Source organism: Zosterops lateralis (assembly GCF_965231275.1).
Source record: "Zosterops lateralis genome assembly, chromosome: 1".
NCBI lineage: Eukaryota > Metazoa > Chordata > Aves > Passeriformes > Zosteropidae > Zosterops > Zosterops lateralis.
In genome coordinates this window covers 16,454,806-16,481,411 of record NC_139762.1, presented here as the reverse complement: position 1 = coordinate 16,481,411, position 26,606 = coordinate 16,454,806, and the positions used below count along the sequence as shown (strand labels likewise).

The following is a 26,606-nucleotide window of genomic DNA, read 5'->3' as shown; positions in this document are numbered from 1 at the left end:
GCCTGTGGAACTGTACTCCCAGTGCCAGAGTCTGTTAACTCTCCCAGCCCTGTGCTGTTTTTCACAGGGGATTGTTCCACATCAGTCTTTTTGCACCACGATGTTCAAATGCAGAGGGTGGCACTGCTGGGGAATATGGAAACACCGTTATTCACAGTTTTGCTTAATTTGAAAAAATGCTGCCCCTCCCTGCCTCAAGGCATGAGACAGTATGATTGTGTTGTGGGGGTACTTACATCAGGGTAGCACGAACAAATATTGCTCCAGGTGCTACATTTTCAGCGCTGGAGAAAGCCTTGTTTTGAACACAGAGATGCTCACTTTCCTCTTCCCCTGCTTTCCACTCCTTTTTCCCTTCCCTGAGCAAGACAGGCTGGTTTCACATTGTCCTGTGTGTAGTCCCCACTGTCCCACATCCATGTCACTCCCCGTGGCAGCATGCTCTCCACTCCTGCTCAGCCAGAGGAAAGAGGAGGACCCTGCACGCCAGGTCCTCTCAGCACAGAGCTGCCCTGCTGTGGGGAAGCTTTGTGACTGGAAAAGGTGCCCTTATCCCTTGAGCCAACAGTACTGTTTTGTCCTGGGCGAGAAATGCAGCTTTATCACTTGGGTGCCCGGCACAGTGAGGAACAAGCAGGGCTGTAAGTAAGGGATACAAACACACTGCTTTTCCTGATTCTCTGAGCACACCGCGGCAGAGAGGCAGCTCAGAGGAGAGAGAACATGTGCAAAACAAAGAAATGCGGTCAGGCAGGAACTATAAAATTCCAATATAGAAAGTGGAGCTGATGTCATTTTAACATCCTAAGCAGTGCCAAGAATTCTAAGCTCCGTATCAAGATTCAGTGCAAAACCCCCACAAACTCACAACTTGTTCTTGTGGAAAAATTAACTTTTATGGAAAATATGCATGGGAACATGCCAGAGGACTGTGTTGTTTTATTTCTTTTATTAATTTTGAATACATTAGTTCAGAGAGCAATCCCATTTTAGCATCAGCTGCCTCTATCCAAGAAGCTGAAGCTCGCATACACAGCTCACACATACTGGAGGCGAGGGAGCTGTGTTTTTCCGTATGATCAGTTGTTAGATGGAAAGAGCTGTTCGAGTAGGAAGGGGAGTGGGAAGGCTCAGTGGGATGACTGACTTAAAGCATCTTTCCTGGTGACATATCTGAATCGTGATCAGATGCACCTGAATGAAGCATCATCATCAGCTATTATAATTCTGAGTGCGTCAGAGGTGGGATCGCGTGCAGCTCCTGTGATAAAGGTTACTCATCTCTGTCCTGCTACAGGACCGCCTTCGCTGCTGCTTGTAACTCTGTCAGACTTGAAAAGTTTAGACTGAGCTCTTCCAACTTGATTGTCTGCCTTGGGCTAAGTTCTTTTCTGGAAAATTTCAGCCAAAACTGTCCAGCCAGTTTTGTCCATTCCAAGAATGAGCATAGGGAAAAAGGAATTGTTGTCCAACTGGAATAAAAAGAAAGGAAGAAACAGAAGGGGGGAACCTGGTGATCCTTTCTTTGGATAGTTCTTATCCCTCTGTGCTCTGGAGTTGAGATCTGAAATTTGGCAGCTTTCTCTTAGGAATGTGAATTTTTTTTCTTTTTTTAAAAACTTTGTCAATCTCATCCAATTTGGCTTAGTGATAGCCTTTGAAGGGAGAAAATAGCAACTTCTTAGGGACGTGCTAAGGCTGAGCAGTCAAAATCTGCTGAGATTCCTTCCCACATGAGTGAGCTCAGCCCAGCAGCTCCCAGCAGCTCCAGATCCTAGCAGCTCCCAGTGCTGACCCCAGTGCTTCTGTGCAAACAGTCAGTGCTACCAAGTTCCTGCAGATCCTTGTTCTTACCCACAGCATGACAGGGACCCAGGTCCTCTCTCTGCAATCCAAGAGTCACCTCAGCTGGAGGAACAGAATGAAGAGAGGCTCTTCATGTAATGCTGCTCAGGGCAGAGTTGATGGTCAGTGGAAAGGCATTCAGGGAACAACACTTTCATTCTTTCCTGACCCAGCCTGGTGGCAGACAGGGACCCGGGCAATGCCAGGCTAAGCACAGATCTGGTACTCAGATGCTAAAGCTGCAGGATTGCATGGGAATGAGATGAGGAGTACATGGTACAAATGAGGAATCAGGGGCTTGGGAGCAGGTTGGGAAAGTATGTGTCAAGGTGTGACCCATAGGGAGAGTCCAGGTACTCAGCTGCCCTGTCTTTGGTCTCTTTGAGAAAATGAGTGCTACCTTAGAACTGGCTGCAGTCCCATTCTCCCTGCAGGGTCTTCTGTGCCAGGTCTTGCTGAGGCTCTCCCCAGTCTGCAGCCAGTGGCTGTGGGGTGTCCCACTGTCTGCATGTGCCATAAGACCCTGCTCCTGATGCCCACTTCTGGGATGAGACCTGGTGGGAGCTCTGCCTCGAGCATGTCCAGTGTGCCTGATGATGAACGCTCCTGCACAGCCCCATGTCTGTTGGTCACCTGCTGGGGAGAGCTGGGATGAGTGACCAAGATCCTGATAAACTGGTGCCTGGTGCAGTCATACTGTTGCTTACATGCCTGTCTCTCTTTCCATTTTATTCAAATGGCTAAAGAGCCATGACAGAGGTACAAGTACCTTGACAGAGGTACTAGCTCAGGGACACTTGTGGAAAATCCAAGTGCTATAGGGAAAAATGTCACTCTCATTCTAAGTTTTAGGAAAATCAGTCATTTTTATTGAGGAGAACTTGGGAAGAAAATAAAGCCTAGGACTACACTGAACTCTAAGGGAAAAACAAAATTCTGTATAATATCTCTAGTGAAAAGGGAAAAACAAAATTCTGTATAATATGACTAGTGAAAAAAGTGCATCCAGTATCATGGGATAAAGCTGAGACCTCTAGCAAAATATTGCATGATCATTTAATTACCAATTGTACCATAACACATAGCACAAAGAAGGCTTAATTATGGCATCTCTTGCCTCATGGATTTTTCATTCATAACAGTATTTTTATAGCCTATTTTTGTACGCAATGCATATGCAACACTGGAGGCAGATGGCAAAATCTCAGTGTTCATTGTGACGTGATTTCCACATCAAAAGGTAGGGAGCTGCAGTCTGCTTGTTTCCACTCCTGCTGGAGTGGCAGGGAAAGGTGGGTTATTTCACTTCTTTTATGACTATAGACTATGGAACAACCTGGCCAGCCCCTTCTTCAGAGACAGGCAGTGAAGTTTCATCATCTTCATCAGCTCCTGGGCGCCCCATGCACACATCAGAACTCAGCTCTGTAAGACTGTGTAGGAACAAAGAACAGGACAGGAGCTGTGAGAACGGTGTGAGAAGATCAGAGCTACCTACAGACAGCTACAGAGAGAGGAAGAAGTGCTTAGAAGCCATGAGACAGTGTTGGCCAGTGCTGCAGGCAGTGCTTGCTGCACACTTACAGCCTTGCCTTACTCAAGGATGTCACAACCAGGAGTTTTAAGCAGGGATTTGCAGGAGAACTGAAACAGAAAAGGAAAAGGAGTTGTGGATACTTATGGGCTTCTGCTCCAAGGGTCAGGGTAGAAAATGGAGATTCCTAAACTTTGATGCTGAATGAGTAGGGATAAGTGGAGTAGAGACTGACAGTTGAAGGACCAGAGATACTTATTGCAGATGTCCTTGTGGAAGTTGTCACAAAATAAATAATTCCAGGAGGATGTTGCTCTTACAACTTTGATGAGATGATTACAAGTAGGGAGCAGCACCATGACTGAAGCAGTCAGGTCTGTGCATAAGGTTTCTTGCACAGATCTAAAAGAGTTGCTGCCTTCTCATCTGCCACCCCAGCTGGTCCAGCCAGCTCCTTGCACTGCACACAGCCCAGGGCAAGAGTCAGGTCACCTCATGAGTGCTAACCCAAAACCTTCACTGCTTGATGAATTGTTTGACCTATTTGAGGCTCAGACTCCACTCAGAGAATCCCACGCTCTTCCTACAGTTTTGGTCTGAATTAAACCAGTATGTACAACATGACTAGTTTAACAATCACAGCACTGTGCCTTGGGATTTTGTCTCTGCTGGAAACTAAAGTACACGCAATTAATTGTGTGGTTCCTCAATGAACAAAATGGGGCTTTTGTGTATATTATTACTCATTTTTTTCCAATTAGTTGTGAATCATGAATTGTTTTGTCTCAGAAATTAACGCTATTTTTCCCCAAATTATCAGTTTTTACCTACTTTGCATACTCTGATGCTTCCACAGACTGTGTGGGCCAAGTCTTCTGTCCTGATCCATGCCAGAATCTTGGGTTTCTGAATGTAATTGCAGAGTAAGATTGAGGTCTCCAGATCCTGTGGCTTGAGAGAATCTAATTGATCCAAGACCTGAGAGAAGCTTGCTACTTTCCTGCAATTGCACTTCCAATATAAATATGTCTTCGTGTTATTCTGCTGTCCATCTTGGTAATCCAAACAGTGCTGTCCTATGTAGATCAAGTCCTGCTTAATACAGGGGATCTGCCATGTCTTCAAATGCATCCATGAAATGTGTGTCATTTGGACTGACCTTTACAGAACCCTCCAGTTTCAGGGACACTTTGGAAAATTGACTTACTATGTGCTCTATTGTCTTGCAACTCAGACGCAGAAGGGGAGTGAATACATAGTCATGTCAGGAAAGAAATACTAATTTCCGATAAGGCAGAAAGGCCTTAACTTTTTCAAAAGAAGGAGACTAGCACAGGGTGAGGAAGATGAGCATTTTAGCCTTTTGCACTGGTGAATTTGGGAAACCTCTACCCAGACATAAATTCAGATTTCCCACAGTGAGACAAATGTTGCGATTCTCCCAGGTCCTTTTTATATCAATCTTTATATCAATTCATTTATAAGACCCTCGTGAATCCAATAATCCAAGTCTATGTACGAGACAAGAAGGTTCCTAACAACCTCAAACTCACTGAGCACTTTTAACTGCTTATGGCCTTTGAGTATCTTTTCGCTTTTATTTAGATGTCTTGCCCCTCAGCAGAGAGCTTCTTTTCTCTTCTTTTCTGCTACCACCAGTTGGGTAGTACCAGTTTATGGCCTTGGCATTGTCTTCCTTGAGGGCAGAGAGCTCCTTGTATCCCACCACAGAGGGTGCCTCCAGCCCTGTGGCCACTATGCACAATAAACTCTCACCCAAGTTGCCATCCCTGACCCTCAAGCAAATCAAGAAGGGTTGTAAAGCAAACTCATATTGCAATGTGCAGCCTTCTGCCATCATGGCTGCGACTGTGTGTCCATCAGAGACTGGACAACATATGGGATGGGTGGTGCACAACCAGCCATACCCACCTTTTCCCCTTCTCCTCAGGCACATGGTCCTGCTGCTGTGTGTTGGGTAACAGCAACCTGTGGAGTTAAACCTTGCACTTCCAACCCCAGCCACCTCATGAGGCAGAATGCCAGTAGAGCTTGCAGAGTTCCTTTCTTGCACTGTATATCCACTGGCTCAGACTGCCAGGGTTTGCACCCTGCTGCACATTGGCATGAGGCAGAAATTCCCTTGTCAGTAACTTCCCTCAGAGATACAGAATCAAACAAAATTATGTTATCCACCTCCTACACCTTTGTGATAATGGATTGTTTTGGCCTCTTGCATATGTGTAATCAAATGCTGCTGCTTTTCACATGCTACAGATCACTGTGTTTAAATTGAGAGGGATCTCCCTTAAATATTTATTTAAACAATAACATTCCTTGAGCTCTTTGTAAATTGCTGTTCAAAATTGCTGAAACACTATTTAAAAAAATTAATTAAACAGATTTTCTGCCTGAGAACAGAGCTGTGGGCCAGCACCTCCTTCTGCCAGGGCTGAAGATCCTGCAGCTCTGAAAGCGAGTTCCTTCTCCACAGGACTTATGGACCCAGCCCTCCAATTGTGTCAGCAGTTCTCAGAGTCACAGAGCAGAGGTTCAGAAGTCATATTGTTTTTGACCCAGGAACCCAAAAGTCCTGTAACTTCCAGGAATAGGCTCCTTTCCTGGATGCAGGAAAACTGCTCTAAGAGCCATCTCTTCCTACTGGTACCTACACACCACAGCTAAGGCTGGGAACACAGCAATGCCAATCCTATGCAGCTCACAACTGCTGGGGAGCAGGAGGAAGATGAAGCTGCTAATATCTTTCAATAGTATTTAAATTATAATTTCATAACTTGCAGCTCTGGGAATTTTCTGAGCAAAAACATATAACACACAACATACTCCCTACTCTTTGGCTGGAGTCTGCAAATCTAAGAAGGACTCACTATCCCAAATAAAAATACTTTTTTTATTTTATAAAAAAGAGAGGATTCAAACTCTTCATTTAGCAGACCATTTTTTTGGTATTTAACTTTCAATAAAGGTGGACTTACACAGAAATGTTGGTAGTATTAAAGTTATCTGTTAAAAATTTTGCACTAGATTAACATTACGTGGAGAAGAGCTATAGCCCCTCTGCATTTCTAATTCCACATTCTTCCAGCATGTTGATGAATCAGTTATTGGCTAAATCTTCATAGTCAACATGGAGTGGGGTGGAAATTGAATTACTCACCAGCTAAATTAAGTGCAAAGAAGATAATTCATTATGCTGCTCCTTAGCTATAATTGAGGCTCATCTCCTCATTTGAGGCTCTGTGTGGGTTTAATCATAGAGCTGAAGAGGGGAGAAATACCAAAGCTTCTCTGAATCATTTTTATTCTTTCCCCAGTTTTTTATCATTAATTACATCAAGATATATCTCCAAGGAGACAAAGAGTGGTACCATCAGCCTGCTGTCCCCCAAAACCTTCACTTGTTTTGCTAAGTGCAGTGAGTCTTTGGATGGTCCCTTGGGAAGAAGAGGCAGGCTGCATTTTGCTTGAGACCAAACTTCTTGTTCTGAGCACAGATTTCAACAGACTAAATGAAAAGATACAGCCCTTTTAGTGCTAACACTAGAGATGAAGCTGGGAGATCAATCAGCCTTTTCTCAGCTGAAGATGATTGCAGAAACAGTTTTGAACATCAGGAGGGTATTGAGCATTACTTTCCTCCCATGGTGAATGCAATACGTGGTGCCTCAGACATCCTTTTCCTTTTTCCAGACTGAATGGGAAGGACCTCCTTGTACTTTTCTGTCCATTAGGCAAGACCATGGTCAGTAACATGGAAGAAGTATCACAGTTCAGTAATTTCAAATCAATACTTTATTACTTTTCTCTGTCCAGGGGAAGCACATTTTTCTCTGCATGGATACGTAGAGCCTTTATCCAGCTCTCATCCATCCAGACATCTTGTCTCAGTTTTAGGGTTAATTCCCTCCTTTTAATTTTCTGCCATTATTTACTTACAGCACCTAGAGTCAGCCTTTGACAGTGAGTGTGTCTGAAATAGGATTTCCAGAATAAAGGGCTTTTAAATTTTTTTTGTTTGGACCAGTCAATCTGAACAGCTACTTGGTAGCTAGAAAGGGTATTTTCTCCTCTCCTTCCAAACTTTTGCCCTTCAGCTCTTGCTTAGCCACTGGGCCTGGCAGCTCCACTTCAGGGGATCTTCTGAGCATCACACCTTTGTCCACAATCAGGTCAGAGAGTCAAACTACAGAAAATTTTAGGGAACTGCATGGTCCTGAAACTGTTGTTTCAGACATGTCAGGTTGCTTAATTCCAGAAATGAAACATTTTGATGGTTCAGAACTGAAAGAACTTGTTTCTAGTTTGAACTGAATTGAAGCCTCTGACTTCCTCTGTTTGTCGTTAGCCCATGCCCTCTCTTTTCTGCTGTGGTGTCTCATGAGGGCTCTTGCCTAAAGCTGTGTCTCACCAGCTGAGCTGCACACCTGCCTAACTCACAGCCCTGAAAAATGGAAGACTGAGGAAACCAGCCATGCGGCATGACCTGAAGCTGTGCCAAAAGATGCAAGCCCACTTATTTCACTGTACTCTTGCAAGGACTAGAGCTGAAGGAGGCTTCATGCCTCCTGAACATGGTAATACTAACTTCCTAACTTCCATCCTCCTAGACCTGGAGAAGCAGCTCAAAATGTCATGCTCTTCATCTGTTCTGGCTGTCCTACCACAAAACCAGCTGCTTCCTTCTGCCCAGTGAGTGCTGGAGTGTTGTGGACAATCTAGGCATGGGGCAAGAGCAGAACCAGGAACTGTGACCTCTGTACCAGGCAGCTCTGCAAAGGTCTCAGATGCTTGCATGGCCAACGTCTGCTCTGGTTTAGTTCAGCCCTGTTTGTGTGGCTTTGTGAGCACTGAAGCAGCGTGAGTCCCAATGTTTAACTATTGTTATTTATTAGGTAGAATACTGCCCAGTCCTGAGCCTGAACTCTCCAAACTGAAGCCAAATATATACAGTCCATCTTGCCTCTCTACAAACAGCATCCAGCATCAATCACAGCACTGTAAATTGTTTACACAAAACTGCAGACATCATAACTTATTAAATAACTCTCTTGTCGGTCAGATAAGTAAATATTTCGAAAGACTGTGAACATTGTGGCAAACTGGAACTGCCCAGACCAGCTCCAAATGAATCCAAGTTAACAGGGGACCATATTTGCCTTGCCTTTGATGTCCCTGCTCCAAATTGGGCTGAGAAGGGATCTGAAAACAAGCCTCCCTAAGGGAAGCTTATGCAGTTTTAAAGATGCTCAACCTTCTGTAGAGATAACAGGAAGAAGAAAACTGTGGAATGAGTTTGCAGAGAAACTACCTTCCTGAAGCAGTAAATTTGAACTTGTGGGAGTCAGACCCTCCCCCTCCTTCTCCATGTCCTCCTCTTTAAACCCAAACAAATGAAGTGGATGCCAGAAAGTCTGCTGTAGAAGGGGTTGAGGGTTCATTCCTTGGGCGATAGTTAGAGATCACAGGGGGGATTTCTCTCACTGTTGGTGGAATGGATGGTGGCAGCATCTTCATACAACCACCTCTTCTTACAGGCAGCCATCCCGGGAGCTTTGGCCATCAGGAGGGGAATGGTGTTGGCATTGACTCCCACAGTCCCATTGCCTGCCCATGGTAAGTCTCCGTGCTTTTCCAAACAGACCGTGGCTATCCGCTGCTATCAGAAACACTCCGAAACATGTTGCTTTATGAGATGTTTGTTTCCAGTCATTTCCAACAATTATTTGGGATCCTTTTCCTTTCGAGTTCACTGAGTTGTACCAGCTCACCACCTTTTCAAAGGGATTGTGTTACATGCAGGAATGTGGAGCTGAAAGGACCTGAGTTTTTGCAACAGGAATTTGCTTTGGAAGCAAGCGAGTTGGAAGGAGAGGAAATGGGCAGCCCACCAAGGGCTTCGGCAGGATTATCCCACCCTTTCAGCAAGCTACAGCCAGGGCAAGTCATGAGCTGGGACTAAGCCTGCTTCTGGTGGGGGTAGGGACAGACAAAGTGCTCTTACCAGCAGTTTAATACAGTCATGTTGCTTGAAACCTCATCTGAAAGATGCCCTCGGGCACAGACCTCACTGTTGTGAATCACAGAATCATAGAGTACTCTGAGTTGGAAGGGACCCCCAAAGATCACCGAGCCCGACTGTGGCAGCCACTACAATGTAGGAAAGCTTCAGCTGGGTGAGGCTGGCTGTAGGCTGCTGCTGTTGGGGTGCTGAGGAGAGCACTCCTCTGCACAGACCCCTGCCAAAGGCCAGGCACAAAGTCCATTATCAGATGAAACCCCATGGATTTTAGTCTAATCTGGTGCTGAATTAGTGGTGCTCAACTGTGTGTTTGGCATTTACTTGTTTGGTACCTGACTGGCACCTCCTGGTCTGCATTTTCTCTAACATAATTTTAATTCTTAGTCTTCTGAGATACTTCAACACCTCCCATTGCTGGTGCATCTGGGTAATTTTCTTAAAATATATATTTCCTTACACTGTGTGTATTACTTATTTAATGTCAGAGGTATGTGTGAGGCTGTCCATGTTTGCAAATGTCAGGGGTTTCATCCCAGAGCTAAATCAAATGCTGCCAAGACAGCACAGTGCAGACATAAATAAAACATAGGTTGTAGAGACCAACTGTCAGTGGTTCTCAACTCCTTAAATATCCATTCCTGTTTGTGCATAACCGTACTTACTGGCGCTCCAGCCTCAGTATATTCAGTATAAACTGATGATTGATTGAGAAAACAGGTTAAGAAAAAAAAAAAAAGAGTAATTTCTTACACAAGTGGGTGCATGTGGAGGGGAGATGGGAAAAGGATGCAGAGGTAACACTGACCTGGTGGCAAACAGGACAGCGTGAAATGCTGTCAATACAGTCAATATGTTCATGACCCACAAGTGCAGAGAGGTTTCACATATTGGAGTAAATGTTTCCTAATTCCTAGACATACATGGTAGAAAAGAACAGCACACAGAAGGAAACACATTCTGGTAACCTGCCAGAAAGAAAGGTGTTATTTTTCAAAAGGGAGCTGGAGACACTCCAGCTCTGGATTCATATTCAGCTCTAGCCTCCAGTCACAAATATGAACTTGCACTAATGCAAATGCCACCAAAGAGCCACCACTCTTGTGAGCTGTATGCCATACATACCTGTGTGGCACTGCTTACATGGTTGTCACTGAGTGGGGTGTCCCAGTAGGGCTGGATGTACCTCTGGGCATTACAGGAGCAATACCCTCCCATCACCTGGAGCCCCAAGGCCCTGGGACTCACTCACACTCTGCAGGACCTCACAGTTCCCATAGCTCATCTCAGCTGTGTCCCTTCCCCTCTGCTGGGTGATCCATCTGTTCCATCAAACTCTGCCAGCCCTGGATATATGCTCTTCTGTCGTCTGAGTAGGTGATGTGTTGGTAACTCTGCTGCTCGAGGCTTTGCTGTAAGGTGAAGGTACTGTGCAGCTGTCTCTGTGTTAGTGTTCCTACTGACCAGCACCTACAACAAGGAAGTCTGCAGTGGGGGCAAATTTGCCCTTAAATAAGTGCATTTCTTTTCCTATCTCCATTGCAACATGTCACTGTTTTTTCAACCATTAGTGATTTTTTTTCCCCTCTCTCCTAACATTGTCTCTGATTTCTGTGTCATGAGGGGGAGTATTGTCAGATCGCATTCTCATGATGGGAGAGGCAGAAAATCCGTTCTGTATATCATGTGACCTTGGCTCCCAACTCCACAAAGGATTTCTTCAAGCCCTGCTCATTATCTTGTTTTATACTTTAAAGAAAAGTGAAAATGCTGGTGACAAATGGCCTCATTTATCACATTTAATTGACTGACTATTCTTTTAAGTCTCTGAAACACACTTTGGGCCAAAGCACTGGAAAAAGAGCATTCCATTTACCCTGGTCTGCTGCCAGGTCACATTAAAAAATGTTCAGGAGGTGTTTTCTAGATCAGTACACGGAGCGGGAGCAAGTGTGTGCACTCTCACCACAACACACTTCCCTCCTGGTTTCTAGCAACCATGACAGTGTCAGCCCTGTTACAAGCAAGCAGCAGAAATGAGCAGAAATGAGAATTTCAAGTGAAACTGTTGTGGGAAGGGTGACACTAAAAAGTTGTATGTGAAAGCTGTCAATACTTCCCTGCTGACCAAGGGAGTGTCTAGAATGGGGCTGTGGGGGTCTCCCTTCATCCCAGAACTAACAACAAGACTATCCAACATTTTCAATGACAGCTTAGGCAAGGTGAAATTTAGCAATATGCTTGTTGCAGTTATGGCAGGTGTTGCACTGATTTAGGTTGCTGGAATGACAAATTGGAGATAGAGACTAAAACCCCAAAGATGCAGTTTGGGAGGGATGGCTGTACAGCTTTCCCTAAGAAAGGCTGCCACTGACTACATGGGCTGCTGGTCAGCCCCAAAGGCTCACGGGTTGTGATGGGTCATGGGCTGCCTCCTATAATGTCTTGCTGTTGCAAACAAAACCCCAAACATCACTGTAAACTACACAGATACAAATATGGCTTTTAAGACATCTCTCTTCCCTCAGTTCAGTTCCCCTTGCTAGTGTGAAACTTCACCTAAAGATTTTTCTGATGGAAGGAGATGGTATTCCTCAAAAAAGTGTATACGACTATGTGCAGGAAGGTAGGCTAAAGAAACTGGATTTGATTGAAGAAAAGAAACCTAAAGAGAGAAAAAAGCACATAAAGGGCTGATCAACAAGAAAATGAATAAACTGGTCTCTGTCTCTGCTGTAGATATCCAGCCACATGCTAAAATTTCAGTCAGGGTGTGTACTGGGTCTGGCTGGGAGGGAGTTAAGAAAGACTTAATATAGATTTAAGGAATGTTCCTAATAGTAAGTGTAGTAAAACACTGAAATACTTGGTCTCAAGAGACTCTGGAGGTTCTGTTATTAAAGGTTTTTCATAACAGGTTATCCAGACATCTGTAAGGATTCACCTAGGCTTGGGATGGAATGATGGACTAGAGCCAGCCTGAGTCCCTGGGGACCCTTTGCATGAAATTTTCATCACATTAATGTGAACACAAGACTCTTCTTATAGAGTAGTAAAGACACCACCCTGGCTTTTCAAAAATCCCTCCAGAAAGGTTTCTGTCTCGACTCAGCCTGCCTCCAGTTTGGACATGGAAATATTTTGACTCCTTTCCCCAGCCCACTCAGAAGACAAAGGGGCCAATGAACCCCAGAGTCACAGAAATCCTCTCTCCCCTCTTGTCCTCTGCTAGCCTGGGACCCCAGAGATGGAAAGGGCAGGGGAAGGACCCCTGTTCCAAGTGAGGCTGCCCTGGGAGAGCCATTCCCACATCCCTGCTCCTTCCCATGGCAGCACACACAGAACACCCCAAAGCCCAGTGCCACCCCCACAGCTGCTCACCCCCGAGGACACCAGGTGCCTTCACAGCCCCAGAGCATCCCCACTGACCACTGGGGGACTCAGCCTTGCATCCTTAGTAAAAGATTGACACAAATCCTGCTGTCCTGATTAGCCACCCATCTAATCCCCGTGATGTCAGCAGGGTTTTGCTTGGCAGGATTTGGCCCATTTCCAAAGAGCTTTGGGTTTCATAGTCCTGGCTCTGGCTGCTGGTGGCAGGAGGAGGCTGCAGGTGTGAACCTGCAGGAGGAGCCTGAGCTGGCTTTTTAGGTACCCAGCAAAATTTACTGCCAAGTTTTGTTCATCTTTGTGGGAAAGGTGTTTCATGAAGAATGCAGAAAAATCCTACCATGCAGTTCCTCTTTAACTACACAGCATATACATATATACATATATGGGTATGGGTTTGATTATATCTATGTGTATATATATATATATATATATATAGTAACTATACTGTTTTCATGTTTTTTGCAAGCACAGTTTCAGGGGATAAGACAAGGTACACATGTGGTGGGGGGAGGAAAGGAAGAGATGGAAGGAGAGTAAACTGCTGCTATACAGAGCAGCTCTCGTCTAACCCCCATTTTTTACACTGATGGAATGCACCCAGTGACTGTTTCTACTATTTAAGGAAAAAGGTTCCTATACAAAATCCTGTGGTTTTGAAGTGATCCTTTTATAGGCATAAAAAGATTTTTCCATATCCCTCTGTTTGATTTCTTTTCTTTTACTCAGACCTGGCTACTCAAATGGATATTTGCAGAATATCATGCACTGGAATCAGACACTTCAGTCCTATTCTTGGTACTGGAGATCAAATATCCCACCAAATTGCCACATAAAGCCATGGGGATGTAAACTGAAGTTGGTTTAGCTGTAGGGCAGTGCAAGAGATAGTTGAATTTTGTTTGGCGCCCATCCCAAAGGATCTTGTGTTGGCAATGACCCATCACAGAATTGAATGTGCTGTATGTTCCACAGCAGGTTTGCCTCTCTCAGGCTTCTCACTGGTGGGTGAATATAACGGTGTTTGTAATCTCATGATTTGGAATAATCATATGTTAACCTTGAGTTAAAAACACGGGGCTTTAGGGTGCGTATCCTAAACGGTAGTTGGATGAAATACACAGCCTGCACCTGGAGCAGGGACTTGAACACTCATTTCTCCTGTCCCAGAAGTGGGAAATGTGGCATTCACATCTGTTCAGGCCCAAAACGTGGTGGACACGTCCTGGACAGTGAGGTGCTGGCAGTGATGTGTCTGGGCTGTGGCTGTGGGCTCTCCTGGGGGAAGACTCCACAGGCAGCACACATCATGTGCAGGGTCTCAGGTGGGATACACAGCCCAAGGGCAGATGCTGAGCTGCTTGGCCCAGCTAAAATCCTGGGATGTGAAGCAGCAAAGCAAACCCTAGAGATTTACAAGCAAGTCCTGAGACACCTGAGGGTTCCTGTGTCTCTCTTTAGGCAACAGTGTCCTTGGGCACACGGGCCAAGCTGGGAATCCAAAAGCAGCATTACACAGCTCCATGCTTTGTAAGGACCAACATAATCTTTAATTTGTTACTCCAGCCTGTATAGTCACATACTGTGCTGGAGGTAGCTTTTCTGCACAAAGCAACAAACCAAGGGATTTACAGAGCTCCAGTAGCTACTCACTGCCAGATGTCTATTATCTCATCACATACATATGCTTCACAATGATGCTGGAGCTAATACTTTCCTCCACCACCACAGAGGCATGCCTGGTACCACCAGTTTGTGCCAACATAAATAACAACCTGCCCAAGCATCTCCCCTACAAATGCTGGGGGAAGGGGCAAGGACACATGTTCCAGATGGAAATACAACCAGGGGTTGTGCCCTTGGTGGCTTTGAGTTATGTAATTTTATGTCAATGCAACACGAGAGGAAGCTATTCCTCCACATAGTGCATCGTATTTGGCTGCCTGCTCACTTACCTTTTTATGAATGTAGGAGGACTGGTAATAGAGATGATGACAAAACTACAGTAAAGCAGCTGAGACCTCAGCATATCATAAAAAGTTAACCTGCTATGTGGCTCCCCCTTGACAGATGAGGTATGTTCACTCATCCCCGCCTAAAGTTATGTAAATCTCTGACTTCAGAGGAATAAATTTTGATTTACTCCCACACTGAATGAGTGGGAAATGCTGAAGCTGAATTTTGGATCAGTGGTACAGGCTTCAATTCTATAGACTTTGAGGACTTTCAATTTAAAATCATCTTTTTACTGTATATGAGGTCATCACAGAAAATTATGTGATCCACATATGCTTCCAGCTCATCTAGAAGGAACAAGTAAGGCCAGGCTGAAGATATATTGACAGAATGAGGATGAAAAACTAAGTGGTGTCTGCCCACAGAGGGACAAACTCATGGCTCCCTCCCAGATTGTGGGTGGTCTATTGTGCTTTGCTCTAGTCAATGAGAACATTACATTCATGCATGCAAACCTAATTTTATAAAACAGTATTTAAACAAACAATGAATGTTTTGTAACCTCATAATTCATACCCACTGAACCTCAGCTCTCTGTACTCCAGTACATAGTAGCCTTCTCAAAATCCTGCTATTTGATTTTAAAAAAGGAATGCTGTGGGTGTTGAGTTAGTGTAGAAGTACACAAGACCATTGATGAGTCTGTTTTCATCTACTCACAGCATAAGGCAAGTAGGTGATTTATTTTTATTGGCACTGCTGGCAGATAAGTTTCCACTATTATGAAGTTGTCATAGGCTGGGTTGTCAGTCAGAGCACACCCAGCAGAAAACTCAATTCAGTAATTACATCCTCCTCAAGGATGCATTGTGGAGGAAGACTGTGATCCCTGTTTCTGCCTTGGCACTCAGAAATAACCAGGAGTATTCCAAGTCAACAAAGGGCTTGGACGGTTGTTGATTCCTGGAAATGTTGCGGCACGTTATGGGACATTGCAACTATGCTAGAACTGAATGGAAAATGTTCCAATTCAAATTACAACTAAACCCTGAGACTGAAAAATAGAAAGCCTTTACAAAGATGCTAAGATCTGGTGCCGCCAACCCCTTTTACAGACTTCAGCAGAGTTAGGGCAAGAAGAGCAAGGTGAGGCATCTTCACTCGGCTGTTGCTCTCCCAGCTTCTCCAAAATTGGCACTGTGATCATCTGGACTCTGGAATTAAGAACACAAACTTTTGATGGATATTTCCACTCTTGACAAGTTGTAGCTAATTTATCCAGATCCTACCCTTTCCTTGAAGGAGACCTTGATTATCATGCAAATGATATTTTTACCCCATTCATCTGAGATCTCAAGAGAGAAAGGAATTTTTTTTAATTAAAGATTGCTAGAGCAGTCTAACAAGTAAAAAGACCATGAATACAAATGGATGATCACGGCTGAATATCAAAATATATTAACAGCCCTGCAGAATTGCTCCATAGATTTAAATTTCTGTGCTGTGGGTTTGTGTGTCTCCACAGTACTCACACTTCTTGGACAATGGCAGCCTATTCTGTACTCACTTGTTCTGTGGAAACAAGGCAGCTCTCCTGCAGCTTCAAAGCCAACAACAAAGACATCCCAAAGAATGGCAAATCACAGCTGCACATGTGCATGCTTTGAGCAGGTCTGAATGCATCAGCAGTGGAGAGCTACTCTGACTTTTGTGTCTTAAATATTTTCTTCCCAAAACCGGACTTTTGTCACTGTTTTCCTTTAAGTCACTTGTTGCACAAAAAAGTTGCCTTTGAACAAGTCTTTTGCAATGTATTTTAAAAAGACACCTGTAATTTAGGTCTACAGCTTTTAAAAACAAAATGCCTTAAGAAATTTGAATTTCATTCATCCATCTTTAATACCAGGTACATAGCAATTCAAAAAATATAGAAGGGTGTTCCTTATATTTTAGGGGTCTCTTCATCTGGTTTGTCCATCTCTCTTGTACCTCCAAAGGCTCGGCCACTCCTGCCTTTCCTGCTTTACCAAAGCAGTTCACCAGAGAGGCCCCAGGACCTCAACACCAACATCACTCTGGTGCACTCTGCATTTTGGAGAGGGGTGAACATCCCCCAGTGCCTGCCTGTGCAGGAGAGGAGCTGCACCCTGGGCCACCCATGGGCTGGCCCTGTTGGGACATACCAGGTCAGACCCACATACTGTATCCAGGGCTGCTCCTGTGCTCCTTCTCCTCCCTGTTTCTCAGCCTGAGCTTTGCCAAAGTCTGAGTTTCCTCTAGCAGGCAGCTGGGCATGCTGCTTTCTTTGATGAAATCTGTTTGGAAACAGTGAAGATCTGAGGGCTCCCTCAGCTGGAAAATCAGATTTGGCTTACCTGAATGTCAGGTCAGCTGAGCTGGAGTTAATAAACAGCTGAGGATGAAGAGGGACAAACAGTGATGGAGTGGCTTCTGTGAGCCTGTCAGATGGGTTTCCTGCAGCGTCTGGCCTTTGGTGCTGCCTCAGCCCCTGCCTTCAGCCCCCCTGCCCTGCCAGCAGCCAGTGCTCTCCTGGCCAAGGGGCAGCTGGTGCTGGGACAGAGCCAGCTCCATGGCCTTGGAACACCTCTGGCTATAGCACAGCCACACATTGCCTGGTGCAGACGGACCGACAGCACAATGTCACAAGCCTCCTTTTGGTGGGAAATGCAGGTAATAATCCAACTTGTTACTTGTTTCTGTCAGTCAGTGGGCCAGGCCCACTGCTGCTGGGCTTCCAGACTCTGGGGACAGGAAAATAGATGGGCCAGGCTCATCATACCCACATCTCTAACCACATAGCCAAAGCCCTCTAAAAATGTCCACAGAGGTGGAACAAAGTGAATTATGCAAGGAAACCTTCCTATACAGTTGCTCTAAACATACTGAAGTGCTTGAGGAGAACGTTCCTGCTCAGTATGCCCAGCTCCCCAGTGAGCCCCACACATCCTCTTTCCCTGGGCATGTCCCGCCCAGTGTGGAGTCTGAGCACACCCACACTGAGCTCAGAGTTTTTTCCAGGGTAGGAGAAAAAGGCAGACTCCTCCCATGTGCCGTGGGTTGGTTCTAGGATTGCTTGCACAGGCAAGGATGTGCCCACACTGTCAGGAAGCTGTGCAGGGAGATATCTTGCTTTGGAAGAGGGGACAGGGACAAAGACAAAAAATTGAAAAACTGCGGAAAATGTGACTCCTGGTTACCATGACTGTAATCCTCATTATACCACTATGCTGCAGCTGAAAGAGAAGTGGTTCAAGGCACCCACAGGCTCTGCCATGGGGATTTTATGGTCTTCAGACAACATATGGGGTGATAGCAGGTGTTGCCAGGGACATCTCCAGACAGGCACTGGTTATGACACTGCCCCTTCCCACAGATGTTTTGGGGCCCTGGCATGCCTGGATTTTGACTCCTTCTCCTTCCAAGGCATGAGTGCCCCTAGAGCAGGGATCACCCCAGTGCATCCTCCACCCCTCCTTTTGGGCATCTCATCACAAAATGGAGGCAGTGGGAAGGCATTGCTGGAGGTCCTCTTGGGATTCAGATCACCAGCCCTTACCTGGTTTGCTCATCTTCTTCTAGTCAAAAATGAGATTATTCCCTTCAGCTGCCAGAGGCTGAAAATAAAAATGAGTCAGATCTGATTTTGTACCACTGCAGTCAGACTTTCTGTGCTGCACAGGGAAAACAAAGAAAGGTGAAATCCCTGTAGGGAAGGATTTGCAAAATTCTGCGGGAAATTGGTATTACAGATAATTGTTTCCTGCTGAAGGGATGTAACAGAACTTTGCAGAAAAGCTGCCCTTTTCAGCAATATCCACTGCAGTGTACCCAGGCACAAAAGTCTGTCTCTAGCATAAATATGCTCCACTGCACATTTTCCTCCTGCACCTGAAACTGAGTATTGGTTAATTCCAATGGGATTTCCTTTAAAAGAGATATCATAGTGCAAATGATAAACCTGTTAAATTACAAATGAGGTGAAATGGTGGGTGCTTTGGCCTCTGGAGCATAATTTCTTTGATTCTTAATGGTAGCTGTTGAGGCTTACCAGTTGAAAATGTGAAGAGAAAATTATTGACTATCAGAACAAAATCCCCACTCCTAGGCAGGTTCATGCTGCCAGAAGGCACTTTTTTCATGTTTGGCTGAGCATAAAAAATGACAATTATCAGCATCTTCTTCTTTGTATCTAATTCCCAGTATTTCGAGAGTATGTCCTTTTTTTCTCCCTGTTGAAGGTACCATGTTAAAGTAAGTCAGCATTAATAAAAAAATACAACAATTAACATAGTTCTAGCTTTCATCATTGTATACAGTGATGGATAAGCTTATATATATATTTTAAAAAATCATTTTTTTTCGCCAAGACATCATTGGTAGGCTACTCTGAGCTACAGTGTTAACAGTGGATGGAAGAGTGGGTCCTCAGACAAGCTCCTCTTTATTCTTGCACTGATCTTACCAAAGCAGAATGATGGCACTCACTGAAGCAGATAATGCCACCCATTGAACGAAGCCCTCTTGTTCAGCTGTCTCTGACAGCTCTAAATTTGAAGCAGCAGAATCTTTGACCAGACAAAAGAAAACTTCTGCTTATAATTATCACAATAAGACCAAAACAAAGGGCAGTGTGACTGTTTTATTAATAGTGTGCTTTGCTGCTCCCAACCTTTGCAAAATCTGTGTATCTGGCTCTCCAAAAAATATTACTACTTGGACCTATTTCATATGGATTGTGAAGGATGAAGACATTCCTGAAAGCTCGCTTGCCAGTTCTGCTGTGCTGCCAGAAGCAGTAATTTGAGAAGGACTCACGGCCCCTTTGAAATATGGATCACAGCAGGGCCAGAGGATGGGGTCCAGACAGAACACATGGATGGACAGATCTACTGGAGATTCATTTTCTGTTCCACAGTAGCTCTCATCTTCCCTCCTCTGCTGCTCCGCAGTTTTCCTGCTGAAGACACATGTAGGCAGAAAAGACACCAAATCTCATCCTTGAAATCTTTTCAGAAAGGCTTCCACATTGGGCTCTTCTGACTGTGGGAAGAGGTGCCAACTGCAGAAGGCTGGAGCAGGAAGTGGCTCAGATCTCATGTTTTCCTTACACATCTCAGTAATAGCTTTTTGAAGAACTAGAGCATTTTTGCAGAACTGAAGAGTGCTGATGGCATCTGGTTTAACATGATAAACTTTGCTTGTCATCCCAAATTTACTGGCTAGCAGATCAGCTCATCTGTTAGATGGGTATAGTGGTTCCCTGACATCATCAGGAGTGAATGTGTTGCATCGATTAAACCTTTAAGAGCCCAGCTTGGATTTAGGTAAAGAGCAGTAACTGAAGGGCTTAATGAGGAAAACAGCCTCTGCATGTAGAGCCCTACCTGAGATTTGTATTTGAAAAGTGCAAGTGTCTGTCACACAGAGCCCTAACTGCTTTATCAGACAGGAAGAGAAACCTGGCAAAGGGTAATAATCTCATGGCAGGACACATAAATGTAGTCAAGATGTGGCGAAGATGTCACAGCACCCAAACACAGCAAGGGATGCTGCCATCCCAAATAATCAGTTCCCAGCACTGGGAACTGTATGCCTCAGTTTGTCATCTATTTAGAGCTCCCTTTGAAGTAAGTGCTTTTTCAAGAGCAAGGTGAATAAGCTGTAGTAGAAAAACAACTGTGCACTTTCTCACTCCCTGTAAGTCGCTGCAATTTGATAACCAGATTTCTGTGACTATTTTGAGCTCTATCTTGAGAAAAGAGGCACATGGACAGATCTACTCTGCAATGTAATAGAGTTGGTTATTGGAGAAATTTTGTACCTTGTTAGGAATGCCTTTAAGCTATTCTTGTATAGATTTCTATTGATGGGTGGCAGTATGAGTGGATTTGAGCCTGGCATCCCATGACCCTTCCAATTTCCACAAAAGCAGCAGATGCCAGACCTGACTCTCCACCATTCCCTATCAGGCCACCAGTAGCAAAAACAGTGGAGGAGAAATCACCCATTTTCTATGAAAGGTATCTTCATCACCTCTACTGTGGAGCCCTGTTAAAGAGTAGGAGAAGGAGAGTGTTACATGGGGGGAAGGTACTCAAGCCAGACTACTGGCTGCCTCCTCCCTCATCAGCATAAAACTACCTTCATGCTGTTCTCTTCATGACCCTCTGGCTGCAAAGACCCCCATGGTGGCTGTACCAGCTGGAAAGACTAGCATTGGCCACAGTTTGAGCAAGAGCAGCTGTGTCTGCTGAATTCTGAGCTCTGGCACATCCACAGAATATCTAACACAGCCACTTCATCTGCAGGGCTGGACAGCACAGACACAGCAGGCAGGCTCTGGTGGCCAAGCCCAGTCAAGATGACAGCACCTAGAGTAACCTACTGCAGAAGTCCAGGTTTTTAGAGAGGTTCAGGGAAGGGGCGTACAAAGGGGGGAACCTAACTCCTTAGGCAGCTGTGAATCACTGTCTTAGATTTAGGCACCTAAGTGCTTTTTTGGACTTCATCCCAAACACTTCATTGAGTGAGTGTTGCATTAACAACAGCTCAGTCAGAGGATAAGCAGCAACAGAAATGCTCCAAGCTGCTATTTTAATGCATCCTAGAATGCGAACAAATGATCACTGCAGAAACAGCTGTACTGGGTTATGGTGTCATTGCCCCAAGCTGTTTCCTTCACTTGTACAAGGAAACACCCTCAACAGAACTTCCTTCACTGCACTCCAGAAATCCATCCAGGCTAGAACCACTGACTTGGTATTGCAATGGGCATGCAGGTTCCACTATCCATACAGCTGACTCTACTAGAGGGGAAGGAGGATCCTGGCAGGTAGGGAATAACAGCATCTTAAAGCAGTATTGTTAGTTCTGTAGGGATTATTTGCCTCTATTTTCAAATATGGAGTGGCCACTTTTAGGGACCCAACAACTTTTGCAACTTGTTCTTCAGCTTCCCTTCTGAAATATGTTAAGCACCTACATGGTTAGTGGTGCTGCTAATGACCACTAAGTTCATGCTAAACAGAAGGACAACAGAGGCTGATGGGAATAAAAAAAGATAGGGCTGTGTGTGCCATTTTTCACATTAGGCAAGCATAATCTGACTTTGGAGGATACACTTTCAGGTGAACACTGCCTGCAGGGCACAACAAAAGATGGAGCTGAAGTAAGAAGATTCAGTTCTATTTTAACTTTCCCCTTGGAGTGGATGCAGCTTGACTTCTCTGATGTAGGCTGCCTGGCTGTAAGCTGCACATACAGGGGAGGGTTTAATGTCCTTTCAAACAGCCATTCATTCAGAGGCTGGCTGGCTGCTTTTCTCCCAGAGCACTGCGAAACAGCTTCAACAAAGGATCTTCTTCTAGGTTCAGATCTTTGTCAGGTGAAGGCAGAACTTATGAGGTCTCACATCTAGACAGGGGAATGTGGGACCCGCAGAACAGGGACTTGCCTGAGGGGGTGGCTGGGTTTGGGCACAGTGGCAATGCCATTAAAGCATGTGTGTGGTGTAAATGTCCCACAGCACCCTGGTCTTTTAACAGCCTGTCACCTCTAAGGGATGCTGCAATGATGCCCAAATGGTGCTCCTGTATCACAGTGCTGCAATATGCCCAAATGGCAGGGGTGAAGTTTGATCCAGGGAAGGAAAGGATGTGATAAATAAGGCTTCAGTGGTGTCTGTTTCTCATGTGAAGTAGAGAAAATAGGGTGAGGCAGAGGTGTAATTTCCACAGATGAGTCTGGAAGTCCTTTAGCGAATTGGGGGCTGCATAAATTGTATATAAGGTGACCTCAGAACAAACCCATGTAGTAAAATACACATGGATGCCTTTTGATTAATCTGAATGAGGCTTTGCCTAAAAAAAAATCTTCTATTATTTTGGTGCTTGGTTCCATTTTCTCTCTGGTCAAGGAAGGAAGGAAAGAGAGAAATAGAAAAATTCAGCTTGATCAGGAAAGTTTTCTGGTAAGAGAGTTTGAATTTCTCTGCCTCCCAAGAAAGGAAGATATCCTCAAAGCTATTTCTTTGTAATATCAGTATAAACTTCTACAATATAACTAATAGATTTTAATGACTTTCAAATCCAAATGAAGTCTAGTGCAAGCTGACATTCTGGTGTTGGTGCTGCAATCCTTTGCACAGTTTCTGTAACTTAAAAGGTTGTCAAGCAAAACCGTGTTTCCATAATGCTGCTCAGATAAATTCTTGGTACCAGTACTTTTCTAAAAAAGTATCTCCTCTCCTATCTCTTCTAAAAGCAATTCCAGTGGAGAGGAGATAAGAAATGGGGATGACATCAGAATCCGCAGAAGAATAAGAGATCAAATAAGAGTTAAATTCAAAACTAAAATATACATGCACAGGGCAAGTTTATTACTGTGGGGCTGAAACATATCCCCACTCACTGCACTAAACCTGTCTACACGCAGGTAGAAAGGAAGGAAAACAGCTTGGAAAGCTGACTCTGTACAGCAGGGATGCTCTGCACAGCTGTATTTTTCTTCCTCTGGTTTTCCACATGAAGCAGAGGTGGGTCTGTACCACCCCCACAGATAACAGCACACTCCCTGTGTGATTTCACAGTGCAGTCAGGCATTTAGAAAAGATTTCTCTATGAAGAATGGATTTGAGTCATAATCCTTTGACCCTGCGGCCCATCCGAGCCGGCCGTGACATGTCCCTGCTCCCTGATAAGGATTCCCCGCGCTGCCGCGGCGGTGAGCGGCTCTGGGGCGGGTGCACATCCCTGGCCTCCCTCCAGAGCCCCGGGATCTGTGCAATCTCCAGTGTCAAGATGTGTTTGGATACGGCAAGCCGTGACACTGCTATATATCAGATAGATAACAGGAGCATCCCCTTGCCCGAGGAGACAGATGCCTGGTGCTGGGTGTTGAGCGGCCAAGGCCCGTCCCTCTGTGGGCTTTCTGCCTGCTCTTTAACCCTGCATGACAGTCACGTCCTCAAGAGACTGTTCTTGGGAAGATAAACATAGCTTTCCTGGTTCAAAAATTACAAGCCATTCTCCTATTTTTTTCTTTAACCAAAAAGATTGTAATTTCAGCTTTTTGGGTGAGGCTCTCTGTGGGAATGTGCTGACATGAGGGGGTCTTGCAAACTCTTGTTGAACTTTTTGAGTGCTCCCATTACAAACAAGCCTTTCTTCACTCGCTGCCCTTGCTACTGTGCTCAAATTCTCTTATTTAAAAAACCCAAACAACCTACTGTAGATAGTTTTCTCCCCTTAATCCTATAAAACCAGCTCATGTAGATCCACTGGAGGGAGGCAGTATTTCAGAAAGGGCAGTGCTGCCTTTTGAAACTTAAGATTTGAAAACTTATATTACCACAGCTAAAAGCTGAAATCAGTTAAATAGCTATTAACTCAGTCCTTCTGGACCTAGTAGAAACTATGACACAAAGATTTATAAAAAGAGAGTTTTTATTGTGTATTAAAACACAGTTTCAAGGATACTCTCCTCTCCCTGTGGGAATCTGCACTTCCCAGGGAAGGGCTCACTGCAGAGGCTCCACCCTGTCTGGTTGGTACCTAAAGTATGGCAAGTGCTGGGGGAAGGACAATCACTCACAGGTGTTTATCTCCAGCCTCCTGAGGTAAAAGCAGGAGGACTATCATGGCAATGGCAGGCCCACAGCCCATGGCCCAACTGCCCCTCCTGCTGTGTGCCCTTGCCAGCTGCACACATCTGCCTCAGCACCTCTGAGCCTCTCGGTGTGGCACTGACTGGCATTGGGAGAAGTGGGTAACCTGCTCCAGGGCAGCTTTCCTTTGTCTTCCCAATAATTGCAGTCTGACCAAAGTTTTGAAGAGTAAAACCTTTCCAGACTCTATTTCTTGATATTTACTGCTGTAGCTATAGGTTCTTCTGCTATGAGTATATATTTTCTTTTCTCCTAATAAATCCTCGGGCTTCAGTTGCCTCTTAATAGCAGAGATTTCACAGCCTAGATGTATCAGTGTAAATAAATAAGAATGCTTTTATCTGTACTGCATTTGCCATCTTCCAGCTTATTGCTTATACATATATGTTCAGGAAAGGGAGGAGACATTCCCAAAAGATTTCTCTGGTTTCTACATTACTTCACATACCTTTATCTCTCTGGCCTCTGTGCTTCTCCTCCCCCAGGTTTTCAGAGTCTATTCTCCCAAATAAAGACCTGCTCAGCATCCATTATGTATTAGCAAGTTAAATTATCTGTATTAGTAAGAATATGATTGCAGCTGTTTTGAAGATGAAGTTGATTATTTCTTTTCCCCTCAATTAAATTTGAAATTTATTTAATGAAAAAGACAAAGGATTTTTAGCTAATGCCTGTGGGTAACCTCAGTTTGTTTTCGGTCTTCAGTGCAACTACAACAGGTCAGTATCAGAATTTGATACAGTAAATCTGGAGTCACAGCAGGATGGTGCTGAGCTGTAGCCAGATATTTGATGGGAGGACAGGGTGGAATCCACTGCTGGACTAGACTTACACCAGACATCAGGCTTGACCCAGTGGCTGCTGAGCACTCACAACTAAATGTGAGGTGGGAGTTTCCACGGACATCAACACGTTGTGGTAACTCATGACATCTGACCAAAGGCTGCTCTTCTTTCAGCTCATTCGAAGTCTGTTTTCCTCATGCACTAGTCCATACAATGATTTTAATGGGATCCACAGCTCCTACTAATTTCTTCTTATTACAGAAATCAAGCTAAAACCTGTACTTGGAAAAAGACCTTTTCCCAGCTGCACATATCTCATTTTCCAGTGTCTGTGAGTCTTCCCTCCTTATCAAGTGAAGCTCACATCTCTTGCAGGAATGCCTATGTGGCAGTCACAGCTGAGCCTCCATGTGTAGCCTCATGGAGATGGATGGAGCTGCCATAACATCTGCATTGTACCACTCTGTACCCTGGTACATAATGCATCTACTATCAAATCTATAGTACATTATTAAGCAAATGCAGGAATCAGTCTTCTCTGAAGTAGAAAGCATTCAAATTTTAAACTAAGAAAAGTAGGATAGATCTAACACCAACATGCCTTACTACTGCATAACTTTTCTCCTTTTATCTTCCCCTACCTTTGGGGGATGACTCTTCCTCCCCTCAACACCATGCTGAGAGGCCAGCTGGAGTTTCTAATCCTTCTCAAGAGCTTTTCAGCTGAATGACTGTACAAATATTTTGGTCAAGAAACACCCCTGAAAAACAAGGCTTAACTGTTCTGTTCCTCAGCTGGGTGACAAGGGTAATTACTGTGATAACTTCCCATTTCTCTTGGGTGTTATGATGAGAAACTCATTAGTTATTTTCTGAGTACCCTGAGCCAAATCCTTGAATGAAAGAGCTGTAAGGATTGTTTTAACAATATTTAGCACTTCAAAAGTTTCGGGAGCACTACCTAATTTTCCCAAATGTAAACCACCTAAATTCTGCAGGGCAATTTGTGTGCCACACCCCTCAGCCTTTTCGTCAGTCTTCACAATGTTCAGGAACTCACACGATATGGGTGTATGCTTCCTCTGTGTTAACTAGTCTTTTATTTTTAGCTTTTTTCCCCCCATTTTTTCCTCCCTCATGTGTCATACTTTAGGACTTTAAGGTATATCTGACAGACATGATAGCTTAGTCCTGAAACTTAAAGGAAAATACTCTCCATCGGTGCACTATTTCTGCTCCCCAGCAGCCTGTGGCCCAACATCTTGCACAGACAGCAACTGCTGTGAATTAAATTATCTACTCAATACACAACCCCATCTGCTTTTTTGGGATGCCTAAGAAGCAATAAAGCAGTTCAAGAAAATGATCCCTGAA

General features: G+C 44.6%; 1 protein-coding gene across 1 annotated transcript in view; it reads left to right on the top strand.

Moving 5' to 3' along the window:
- The window catches only part of JCAD (junctional cadherin 5 associated), a 59,998-nt gene that overhangs the window by 777 nt on the left and 32,615 nt on the right, over positions 1–26,606 (top strand). Inside the window, exon 2 of the mRNA XM_083878485.1 lies at positions 8,935–9,013. The gene's annotated coding sequence lies outside the window, so the exon portion shown is untranslated. The remainder of the gene's footprint in view (positions 1–8,934; positions 9,014–26,606) is intronic.